Raw genomic sequence first — 13,762 nt, 5'->3', positions numbered from 1 at the left:
AACAGAAATTAAAAAATTAAAAAAATAAAGCATTGAAGCAATCATAATGGTTAGACCTAGGACGAGGGTTAGACCTAGATGTGATATTTGACATGTTAAGCTGTTGACTCAGCCACTGGGCCGCTCGACTTGGCAATGATCCAGTGAGTTTTAACACTAATCCCCAGACTGCTCTGTAATTACCCCAGACACAGACATGCACTGAGATGCTTACACGCACGTCTCACACACACACAAACTCTGAAGGGTCTCACTCTCACTTACACACACTCGGGCCCATTCAAAGAGTTCTGCTGATGGCAATAATGTAATTTTGGAGAGAAAACACATCAGACGTGAAGTACAGCTACAGTGGGTGAGTAAACATGCTTTCCTGCCTTATTATACAGGTGCAATGCAGTGGAATCCAAATAATTACAGGCACAAACAATGATCATTACGCTTCGTATTATTCAGAATATTCTGAATTTGTCATGTGCATTTCTATTTATTTGTATGCTAATGAACATCTGATGTCTTGATTTGACCTGTGTAATAGTCTTGTATAACAAGTGGCTAACTAAAAAACAAACCTTAATCCACAAAGAAAGAACACACACACACACACACACACACACACACACACACTAGCTTTGGGTATTACAGTCTTCCTTCTCTCACCATTCACATCTTCGACATTAATCTTAGCATGGCTGTTTGTCTTCAGATCAACACAGTGGGAAACTGAATTTACAGTTCAGTAGTTTGTTTCATACTATCAATACGATGGCAAGAGTTTTCAGCTTTTTGCAAAGAGTTTTGTTTCAAACACATGACTGAATTTTCACTTATAATCCTTTCTTGTTGCTCAAAGAGTGTCACGAGTGCTCCAAAATACATCATTAATATACAAATGCCCAAACACAAGGCTGAGGTTTTGTAGTTAAGTACTCAATCTGGTTTGATTGAGCCAAAATACAAAATACATGTTAAAATGTTAGCAAATGTTTATTAATTAATTAATTAATTAATTGTTTATGTAATAAAACGTAATATATTATTTAATCAAATGGGTTTCTAAGAGACTGCAACTTCTTTAAGTTAATTGTCAATATAAATGTGTAAACATGAAGATTTTTGTATGAATTAAATTATATCAAAGGTTGTGTTATTGCATGCAAATGTAAAGGGACAGTTCACCCAAAAACCTCATTATTTACTTACCCTCATGTCATCCAAGATGTGTGTGACTTTCTTTCTTCAGCAGAACACAAACACATTTTTTTGGAAGGATATCTCAGCTCTGTAGGTCCATACAATGCAAGTGACCCGAACTTTGAAGGTCCAAAAAGCACATAAATGCAGCATAAAAGTAAACCATACGACTCCAGTGGTTTAATCCACATCTTCAGAAGTGATATGATAGGTGTGGGTGAGAAACAGATCAATATTTGTGTCCTTTTTTACTACAAATTCTCCTCCCTGACCAGTAGGTGGCAATATGAATGAAAAATTTGAAGCAAAAGAAGAAGAATGTTAAAGTAAATGTGGAGATTTATAGTAAAAATGCACTTAAATATTGATCAGATATAGAAAGCTCCTAAGAGGACAGGGAGAGAAATTATTTTCTAAAATATTTTTGGGTTCCCTTGCAATACCTTAATGCAGGGGTCGGGAACCTGTGGCTCGTGAGCAACAAGTGGCTCTGTGTTGAAAATCAAGTGGCTCGCCGGGTCTCTCACCATTCACCCACCACATGATCGATTAAAACTTTCTAGAGATACTTTTCCCACAGAAAGTGTGGGTGCGATTGCAAAGCTTGAAGTCAATGACACTGTTTTGGTTTCCTTTCTCCTGAATTTTACAGCCTACTCCTGGTGAACAAGGTTTGAAATGAACACCCGCCAAATGCAGATTTTTCATGCAGAGTATTTTGCTGATGTACCAGCCACTGTGGAAGGTGACCTGAAAGTCTTCTCGGAGATATATAACAAGAAATTAGAGGTGTCACGTGTCGTTTGACGACATTAACATTCGTTAATTTTTATATGCAACCAGGGAGTGATATAGCACTCGCAAAATGCGACAAGGCTCAATCAAGTTCGCGAGCTCCTCTCCAAATGCATTTCACCATTGTGTCCTTGAGCAAGACACTTATAATAAGTGCACTGTAAGTCGTTTTGGATAAAAGCGTCTGCCAAATGCATAAATGTAAATGTAAATGCATAAATGCATAAATGTCATGTCTCTCGCTGCATCGGTTGAATGGTCAGTGGATGATGCCACTGCCCCTTCCCCCAGCGAGGGTGAAGAGCGTGTACATGGCACTGACAAGGAGATGCTTCATGTCCTTTCAAGGGTGGTCGAAGAGCTCAACTGAGTGGTCTCCTCTAGTGGAACCTAAACAATCTCGCCTTGATGAATTGTTCCTGCAGTCTGGGTGCCGGACATCCCATTCATCCATCCAAGCCCTGTTGACTGACGTCCGCACTGGCTGGCAGAGCATACTCAGCACGGGCCAAGGTAGTCCAGCACTCCACGCGATGTCGGTGCTACAGGTCTTTCAAGCCAAGCTCCTCAAGCAAATGTAACGGAATCACCTCCTCCTGTGGAGCGAGCAACATCTCCTTGCCCTGAGACCGACATATGTTCCAGGCCGTCTGAATTACAGTGCGGACCTTTTGTCACTCCAAGGGGTGATACTGGACAAAAATGGAGACTTCATCCTCAAACTGTCCTGAGGATTTGGTAAATATTCTGCAAAGCAGAAATCTATTTGCCTCAGTGAAGAATGCCCAATGTCCCCTCTTGTACTTGAAGTCCCAAGGCAATGCCCCACAAATGGCCGGCCCCCGGTGTGCCTAATTCACTCTGACATATACAAAGTCTGAGAGGACAAGGAAACGATTCTATTGGTTGCGCCAAAATGGCCTAATAAGCCATGGATTCTGGAAATGATACAGATGTTATACAGACCGCCATGGGAAATACCGCTGAAGAGGGATCTCCTCTCTCAGGCGCAAGGCGCAATCTGGTATCCCCAGCCCAGGCTATGGAACCTGCATGCGTGGCCACTGAAAGGGACGCGCTAAACACACCAGAACTGACACATTCTGTCATGAACACCATTTTACATGCCAGAGCACTGTCCACGAGATGCCTCAACGCACTCAAAGCACTCCATCAACCCTCAAAGTGTATGTGGCAACTATATCTGCGTATCACGCACCTGAAGCCAGCGCCGCTATAGGCAAACATGATTTAATCATAAAGTTCCTTAGAGGAGCAAGATGATTAAATCCACCTCGGACTGCTACAGTCCTGACTTGGGACATAACTTTGGTCCTAAAAGTGCTCGCAGGGTCCCCTTCAAGCCTTTGGACTCTGTTAATTTGTCCATGCTCTCCATTAAGACCGCACTACTGCTGGCTGTGGCATCAGTAAAAGGGTCGGTGTCTTACATGCACTATCAATTGACAATTCATGTCTGAAGTTTGGCCCCGGTCTTACAAAAGCCACTGTCAAACCCATAAAAGGCCATGTGCCTATGGTTCTAACCATGCCCTTCAGAGCGCAGGTGGTTCACCTTCAAGCCTTCTTCCCTCCTCCATTTAATTTGGATGAGGAGCAATCCTTGCAATCCTTACCGTCCCAAAGGAATATGGTGTCATGTTTTCTCTCTGGAAGGTATGTCGTGTAGTGCAGCGTGATGGGATTCTGTTCCACATGTCAATTGTACTGACTTGTATTGATTCGTAAGGGAACGTCTTGGTTAACCTCGGTTCCATGAGACAAAGGGAACAAGACACTGCGAACGCTGTCTGCACTACGAGACTCTTCTTTGAGGTGCGAGCGATGCGCTTCTTGTTCCTCAGTCAGAAAATGCTGAGGAATGGTGTTTGCACGCCTGCTTTTATAGCTGACAGTTTTGCGCCTAAAAAGGTGGGGCTCAAACTCCATAGCCAGAATATCGGCATTATTTTAGAGAGGTTTCAACAAGGTCGTGTAGAAGGACAATGTCTCGTGTCCTTCGTGTCAGGGAACCGAGGTTACATACCGTACACTATGTAACCACGTTTTTTACCACAAATAAATATGGTTAAATTATGTGTACTGTTTCACCCAACAGAAGCAGTGATGGGTGAAATGTAATTACAAAGTAATTAATTACTGTAATCTAATTACTGTTTTGGTATAAAAGTAGTGTAGTGCATTACATATCAAATTACATTAATCAGATTACAGTTACTGACTTTCAATTAAGTTAATTATTGTACTTTACTAGTGACATATTTCTAAAATAATTGTATATATTTTATGTAGAATACATTGTACATTAATATGGTCATCTGTTTGCGTATCTGTGACAGCCGAAGGGTGTGCGCCCCCAAACGAATCAATAAACAGAGGAAAATAGGCATTATTTTCATTTCCTTAAGCAGAAAAAACAAAGCTTTTTATGAAAGGTGTTTTAGAAAGTAACAAAGTAATTAGTAATGCGATTACTTTTCAACAAAGTACTCAGTAAAGTCAGTAATCTGTTTACGGTTTAGATTAGTAATTAGTCATATGCATTGAATTACTTTGGGTAACTTTTTTTAAACAAAACTGGAAAAAGTTACTTTGTGCCCCTTTGAGACCAGCGGCGACCTGCACAATGGACACTTTAATTTGAGCAAACCTTAAATAATTTACTGCTAATTTAACCTAATATAATAATAATAATGCAAAGCATTTTTTAACATACCTGTTTTCTTTTACCCTGGCAGTGGGAAAGATGGTTTTGAGGTTGATCTTCAGTCAACAGCCACAATGGAAGATTATAATGATCTGCCACTTGCTTTCAGCAGTCTGCCAGCACACTGTAATGGGTATAAACAAACACACACATTCATATACTATACACAGGTACATATGCAAACAAATACATGCTTAATATGTCAACTGATGTGCACATTCAGTACAACTTGTTCTACGTGTACAAAAAGGAAACTAGGCACCAATCCAGTTGGGATTATTAAGGCTAATCTGTAAGAGTTATGTCAGTCAAGAGGTTCTTTGTAATGCAAAACACCAGATATGAATATTCACGTAACTGTTAAAATTGAGTTAAAACTGTCAAATTCAGATTTGTTGACTGGACAGATTTAAACATCAAAATGTGGATAAAATATGAAAATAAATAAATAAAAAGAGAATAAATGAAAATGTTTATAATTGATTGTCACCAGACATGGAACATACCAACATTTACATTGTATCAGACTGCAAATGTGAGGATAAAATCACATATATTTTGTTTGTTTTTTGTCAGCCAGTGAATGTGACGGTGGTAAAGATGTGTTTGTCACGGTCAAAGAAAACAGCCTGATGGGAAAATTGATTGCCAACATGAGCTTCTCTGCAGACCGATCGTCCCATCACATCAACTTGAGCCTGTCAGGCAAGGATGCTGATTGGTTATATCTGGAGGGGAAAACAATCAGATTGAACTCCTCGTCAACAAGGATACTTGATCGAGAGGTAAACAAAAACACAAACAAACAATGAAGTGCATTACATTACATTATTACAACACTGTCGCTACAATCAGTGCTTTTATTTTCTTTACTACCGCCATGATCATTTTCATTCGTAATATTATTTATCTATCACAGGTGCATGGCTCAGTTTTAACGGCAACTGTGAGGTGTTTTGAGCATGAAGTCTTACAAGTAAGTGTTTGAGCAATTTGTGAGATATTTCTGACAGTGGTGGCTCAGTGGTTGAGGCTCAGGGTTACTGACCAGAAGGTCGGGGTTCAAGCCCCAGCACCACCAAGATGCCACTGTTGTGTCCTTGAGCAAGGCACTTAACTCCAGGTTGCTCCGGGGGGATTGTCCCTGTAATAAGTGCACTGAAAGTCGCTTTGGATAAAAGTGTCTGCCAAAAAAGCGTTTTTTTTTTAATTGTTTGACATTTTAAATATAGATATACAATTTATACTTTGGCAATTACACTAATGCTTATCCAGTGTAGCGGAGTAACGGAATACATGTAACGGGATTACATATTTAAAATACAAAAGTATTCCACTACAGTTACAATTTAAATCATTGGTAATTAGAATACAGTTACATTCAAAAAGTATTTTGATTACTTTGCATTTTATTGTCGTTTGTTTCATTTAATATTTAGTCCTTTCAGATTGAAAGCATTTACACAGCTGTGGCCAAAAGTATTGGCAGTGACATCAATTTAGTGTTTTGCTAAATTTGCTGCTTCAGAATTTGTAGATCATTTATTCAAATGTTTCTATGATATACTGGAAAACAATGATAAGCATTTCATGAGTTTTAAAGGCTTTTATTAGCAAAAACATTCAATATATGCAAAGAGTCCATATTTACAGTGTTGACCCTTGTTCTTCATAACCTCTGCAATTCGCTCTTGCTTACTTACTTGCTTAAGCGCCGTGTCACCCATGGTGGGTATAGGCGATATCCTTTGAAATCTGTCGCCATTGCAGTCTGTCAGCTGCGATTGAAGCTAGATGTTGTTGCCATGAATTGTCGTATTGTTTTTGGCTGAGGCCGAATGGTTTCATAATGAATGATTGGAAGTATCTCTGGGTCGTCATCCGGACGCCAACTTTCAAACGTTTCCAGGTTGGTCCAGGTAGTTCTGTGAAAGTTTGTATGGGGAGACGGTTCGGATGCATCCGCAGGACATGTCCTATCCATTTCCAGTGCCGTAAAGTCATTGTGGAGCATAGGGGTACTTTTATACGGACACGTTCATTGGAAATGTAATCTGCTTAGCTGATTTTGGCTATGTGGCGGAGACATCAATGGTCGAAGGCCTCTAATTTTTTTAACTGGTCGGCTTTTAAGGGCCATGTTTCTGAGGCATACAGGAGAGTGGCCCGAACAATGGCACAGTAAATTCTGACTTTGGTCTTAATTTTTATTTCACGCCGATTCCAGAAATATTTGAGTGCTGCAAATGCCAGAAGCCTTTTGTATACGTGATGCTATCTCTTGGCTAAGGTCGCCTGATGGCGAAATGTGACTGCCCAAGTAAATGAATGAGTCCGTTACTTGCATTTCTTCATAATTTATTGTGATTGGTATGACTGGATATCAGCTTCTGGCCAAATCCTGACTGATGATCCATTCTTGCCTTATTAGTGCTCGGAGTTGATCAAAATTTGTGGGCTTCTGTTTGTCCACTCGCCGTTTGAGGATTGACCACAGGTTCTCTATGGGATTAAGATCCGGGGAGTTGCCTGGCCACGGATCCAAACTTTCAATGTAATGATCTCCGAGCCACTTCATTATCACTCTTGCCTTGTGACATGGTGCTCCATCATGCTGGAAAATGCACGGATCATCACCAAATTGCTCCTGGATCGTTGGGAGAAGTTGCTCTTGCAGGACGTTTTGATACCATTCTTTATTCATGGCAGTGTTTTTGGGCAGGATTGTGAGAGAGCCCACTCCCTGTGATGAAGAGCAACCCCACACATGGATGGTCTCAGGATGCTTCACTGTTGGCACGACACAGGACTCATGGTAGCGTTCACCTTCTCTTCTCCAGACTATTGATTTTCCAGATGTCCCAAACAGTCGGAAGGGGGCTTCATCAGAGAAAATAACTTTGCACCAGTATTCTGCTGTCCAATCCTTGTACTTCCTGCAGAATTTCAGTCTGTCCTTGATGTTTTTCTTGGAGAGACAAGGCTTCTTTGCTGCCCTTCTTGACACCAGGCCATTGTCCAAAAGTCTTCGCCTCAGTGTGCGTGCAGATGCACTCACACCAACCTGCTGCCAATATTGAGCAAGTTCTGCACTGATGGTGACACGATGACAATGTGCCAGGGCCAAAAAAACTGTGACATTTGGGGTTTTGTGATAGAGTTAATTTTTTTTTGGGCCAATGAAGCTTTTTGCAATTATTTCAAATGCATCTGATCACTCTGCACAATAATCTAGAAACAATGTAAACCAATACTACAACAACTGAAGCAGAAAACAAAATGTCACTGCCATTACTTTTGGCCACGCCTGTACATATACTGTAAATGATGTGATCCAAAGTGCATTTGAACAGCGGTGAAACACTTTCTTATGATGTGTCACATTCATACGAGCAGACAGAGAAGTAAGTTTGAAGTAAGTTTTGAGCAGAAGAAATAGAAATAAACCTTGTGTAAATTGTCAGCTTTACGCTAAGATAATATGCTATTTCTAGCCATTTTACATGCACACGTTACCAGCACAATCATATTGATTTATCAAGAAAATTCACGTTGCATAATAATTTTTTTTTTCTAGTAAGACCTTTAATATTAGGGCCAAAATCATATTTTTTGTATTGTTTTCCTGTAAAAATGTTAAAAAAATCCTTAAAACAAGATCAGTTTGATTTATCTTGTTTTAGAAACAACACTGCATAAGATATTTGGGTTTTTCAGAGAATGTATTTTTAACATGTGTATTTTGTCTTACAGTACTGACGGAGTTTTTATAGTCAAAACAAGTAAATAAATCTACCAGTGCTGAAGAAGTAATCCAAAGTATTTAGATTACATTACTGACCTTGAGTAATCTAACTGAATATGTTACAAATTACATTCCACAGCATGTAATCTGGAATCTGTAGTGGAATACATTTCAAAAGTATCCCTCCCAATCCTGTGCTCATGTTCATTATATTATAAAGCCTTCTGCCCTTGTGGTAGTTTTACTATTGGCTTACATTAGGGATAAAGAAGCCATCACAATGTGTAAAGGCTTGGCTTCTAATGATAATGCCAAATAAATGTAATGTTGTCCACAGGCTGAACACAGGATCATGATGGAGGTTCTGAATGAGAATGACAACAAACCAGGCTTCATACAAAGTTCAATACAACCACTGGAACTCAGCGAGGTAAGAAATAACGTGCATTATAGACAAAAAGAGTTATGAAATGCATACTTTAGCTTAAAGACCCCATGAAACACACTCTCATAATGATGCATCATTACAGTGACTTTCTTTCTGCACATTGGTCCATATGTTAAATGAGCACTGATAACGTATTCAACTCATTTTGGAGGATTTCAATACTTTACACAAGGCTATATTTTAAAATAAAATTATGTAATAATTTACACATTGCTTTATTTTTTATTTTGTTTACCTAGGGTGTAATCCAATTACAAAGTAATTAGTTACTGTAATCTACTTTTTAGTTAAAAAGTAGTGTAGTGCATTACATTTTAAATTCTTGTAATCAAATTACAGTTTCTAACTTCAATTAATTTAATTACTATAAAGTACATTATAAGTTTATGCTTACCAACCCTAAAACAAGCAAACCTACTGTTCTACTATTTAAACTTATTATTTTTCCATCTTCTGAGACCAACATTTTAAACACTAACTCGTCCTAGAGGTTTCAAGCTACAGGCACCAAACTTTGCACAGACCTTAAGATTGTTCTCGCTCTGGTAACTAAATACTGTCTTTTAGCTAGAAAAAAAATTATAATAATAATAATAATAATTTAGCTACATGCTAAAACATGCTAGCAATACCTAGTTACATGCTAAAACATGCTAACAACATGCTAGCAACCCCTAGATGCATTTCAAAACAAGCTAGCATCATGTTAACAACAGCTAACAACATGCTAGCAACCTGCTAAAACATGCTAGTATTGCCTAGTAACATGCTAAAACATGCTAGCAACCCCTAGCTACATTTCAAAACAAACAAGCAATGCCTAGCTTCATGCTAAAACATGCTAGCAACATTTAACTACATGCTTAAACATGCTAGAAATATGCTAGCAAGACCTAGTTACATGCTAAAACATGCTAGTAATGACTAGCTACATGCTAAAACATGCAAGCAATGCCTAGTTACATGCTAAAACATGCTAGTAATGACTAGCTACATGATAAAACATGCAAGCAATGCCTAGTTACATGCTTGGAAGGCCTAGCTACATGCTACGACATACTATCTTTCAATCTTCCTACCTTTCAATCTGTCTGAATGACAGTTTGTCTAAAAACTTTTCAGTCTAGTTTCTGAAACATGATTTATGTAGAATACACGAATTATAGCCCCATAACAAATCATGGTGAAGGAGAAATGTGATGATTGACTTGTGTGTAACAATTCACAAGAAAGAAAAATTGACATTTTTTTTATTTGTTGAGCAGAAAAGTGTTAGAAAGTAACGTAAAAGTAATTAGCAATGTGATTACTTTTTCGATAAGGTAATTAGTAAAGTAATTTGATTACAATTTTAGAGAAATAATTAGTTATTTGTAGTGGATTACTATTTTTAAGTAACTTACCTAACTGCAATTTCTGAGCTGCGGCTCAAATAATGAGCAAAATGATCATAAAAGTAATCTTCTATTCTCATGATGTATTTAAGATCTTTTCAAGATGTGTGATGATTTTGTGTGAGGAATCTAAATTAAAATCTTTATTTGTTGATTCTCATCGTCTGCAACACTTAAATCCCGACCAATGCTCGTTCAAATGTTCAACAATTGCTGCCTCAAGAACGGTTACGCCAGCTTTGACGTCAGGTGTATCCAATGTCATTGCATATTTATGAATGAGCTGTGACTGCCTTCATGGAGAGGACGATTTTCAGTAATTAAAACCTTCAGTTTCACTCACATAGAGCGGTCATATGGTTTCAGAAGACTTTAAAAGCATCAAAGATGCAAATGCATGGCAGAGTCATTTGAAGTGCTTTTATTCTGCTTTTCTGTCAAACATTTAGTTATTTTAAAATGCCCCAGGTGGAAACACTAAGAGTCAAAATTGATCACACACCAAGCAGATTAACAGTACAAGCCAATGGGTGTTCAAGGCTTTTTATCCTGCTTGATCATTTCACTATTTGTTTTTGTGTTTAGCTGACAGCAGTGAACTCTGTAGTATTTACAGTCCAGGCTACAGATGCGGATGGAGACACGCTCACATACATCATAGATGAAGCATCGGTATGTACAGATCAACAAACCTGATTTCTTTAATCACTTTAATCTTTCAGAAATGGCTGTGATTTCAATTCAGTTCTATTATGGTGACAGAAATTCCAGTCTAAAACATGTTTGTGTATTCCAGTCTGATTCCAGTTATTTTCGAATGGACTTGCCCAACAGTGGCAGAGTGATACTGAACAAATCAATGGACTATGAAAGCCAAACTCAGCTCCGACTGATCATTTATGCAGTGGTAACACGAACAAATTGTGTTTGTTTTGATGTGATAATGAGAAAAAAGATGTGAAAAAAATATATTATGCATAACAGGATTGTATACCTGATTGATTTGACTCTATAGGAGACAAACACAAATGAGCACTACAATGCGACAGCCACAGTCACCATCAATGTGACAGATGGGGATGACCAATACCCACAATTTCAGCCATGCACTCTCCTCTCGACCAATCACGGCAACCGTATATGTGCCAACCCTCTGTATATGGCAAATGTCACAGAGAACGAGCAGGTAAACACTGTGAATGAGAATGCCCAAAAATCTGAGCAATCCATGATTGTGCAGAATTGGGTCAACTTCAACTATATGATTTTGGAGCATAACTGCATGTAAAATAAATAACCTTCAAAAGATGTCAGCATCATTAGGTTAGTTTTACACAGAGATAGGTAGGTCTGTTACTAAAATCTGTTGACTTCTGCACCCCTTGTTGCATTATATGCCAACGGTGTGAGTCCAAATATAGGAAAAAACACTTTTTTTGTGTTGTTTTTCCAAAGTTGGAGTGCCTATAACTCCAGAAGTCATAAAGATATCTTTAAATAATTTTATATTCTGCCTTAGAACAAACTGTCCTTCATGTATCTACATTTTTAAGGCCATATATGGTTAAATGCCAGAGATACAGGGCTCTCAATGTGGCTCAATCTGTAAATTGTTAAATATTGATTCATGGCATATAATACTTTGGCTTTCATCATCATTTATGCTAATCTTTCTTCAGGAAAAGTATGAAAATAATCAAGATATTTTAGCAGTCCTGTTTTTGTCTGACAGGACCGTGACATTATCGTCCCTCGTCTTGTGTTTTTGGTCAGTCTTGTTTCATGTCTGGAGCATGGTGTCATGGTGTCATTCATGTTCCATGTCTTGTCCTGTATTGGTGTGAGTGCATTGTGCTTGACATCTTGTTGGCATGCACTCACATCAATAATCTATGTCGGTCTCTCGTGACCGTGGGCGAGTGTTGCGCTCATTTTGCGCTGCACGCACGGGTCGCGAGCTGTCGTCATGTTGCGCTGAGGTTCGGTCACTTTGGTCTGAGGTGTCGGGTGTGTGTGTGTGTGTGTGTGTGTGGGGGCCGAACTCTTGCACAAGTGTCCTGTCTTGTTTTTGCATGTACGCTCAGGCTTTGTTTAGTGTGAGAATGCGTGAAATGTATTTGTTTGTCATCTTTGTCGGTTGGCATGAGCGTTATATTGCCTTGTTGTTTTGGTGATGTGCGCTCATGCCATTCGGGTGTTTCGTTGTCTTGTGAAAGCACATGGCTTTGTTTTGTTTCTGTATCGCTGCATGTCTCTCTGTCTTATGTTATTCCCCACCTCCTTGTTAGCCCATTATTAGTTCATTTGTTACACCTGTCCTGCATTTACCTGTTTTAATCTCCTCATGTGTGCAGTCCAGTGCCAGATCGTCTTTTGTGCTTGTTTATTCCAGTTAGTCTTGCTTGTCGGTTTTCGGTCTCATTTGATCCTGTTATTCCCAACCCTGTCCGGTTGGTCTGCCCCAGCCCTGGTTTATTTGTTTCCCCCCACGGGTTGTTTATGTTTGTTTTTCCCCCCCTTGTGGCAGTTTTGGTTTGTTTTTGCCCTTTTTTGTTATATTAATAAAGCCTTTGTTTTTTATAACTCTGTGCTTGTCTCCTGAGCATGATCATTCCCTCTGATCATGACAGTTAAACACTTTTAGCTTTTATGTTATATAATGTTGGGATATTTCATGGATATTAATTTGACTTGACACAACATTTAACTATTTTAAATTACCGTGGTTCATTCTTACAGCTGATTAAATCTTGTATTTGTCACTCAGGATATAGTCTTGGATTTCTGTCCGGGACCGATTCAAGCTGTGGATGGTGATGAGGGTCTTAAAACGCCAATAACATACACCATCCTGTCAGGTGGTTATCCTCTGCCACTGAACTCTGTTTAAACTCCTAAGTAAAAACACTGTCTGTAATTTGTTAAATGTATTTGTGTTTGTGTTTGTATTGTAATGCAGGAGCAGATAATGGCAGATTTGTCATTGACAGTAATTCTGGAGAAGTGAGGTTAACCAGAAGTGTGGAGAACAGATTGCTGACCCCGACTCTGAGACTGCGAATTATGGTGCGTCTGAGAGGGAATATGTGGGTGGGAGGCAGATTGTCTAACTGTTACGCAATGGTCAAGATTAGTTTCTTTAACATATACATAGTTATAAATCCTGAATATATATAGTTATAAATCCTGAATATATAGTTATAAAGCCTGAATATATATAGTTATAAATCCTGAATATATAGTTATAAAGCCTGAATATATAGTTATAAATCCTGAATATATATAGTTAGAAATCCTGAATATATAGTTAGAAATCCTGAATATATAGTTAGAAATCCTGAATATATATAGTTATAAAGCCTGAATATATATAGTCATAAATCCTGAATATATATAGTTATAAATCCTGAATATATAGTTATAAAGCCTGAATATATAGTTATAAATCCTGAATATAT

Source organism: Xyrauchen texanus, chromosome 21 (genome assembly GCF_025860055.1).
Source record: "Xyrauchen texanus isolate HMW12.3.18 chromosome 21, RBS_HiC_50CHRs, whole genome shotgun sequence".
Classification (NCBI taxonomy): Eukaryota; Metazoa; Chordata; class Actinopteri; order Cypriniformes; family Catostomidae; genus Xyrauchen; species Xyrauchen texanus.
Note: the sequence above shows the minus strand (reverse complement) of the source record.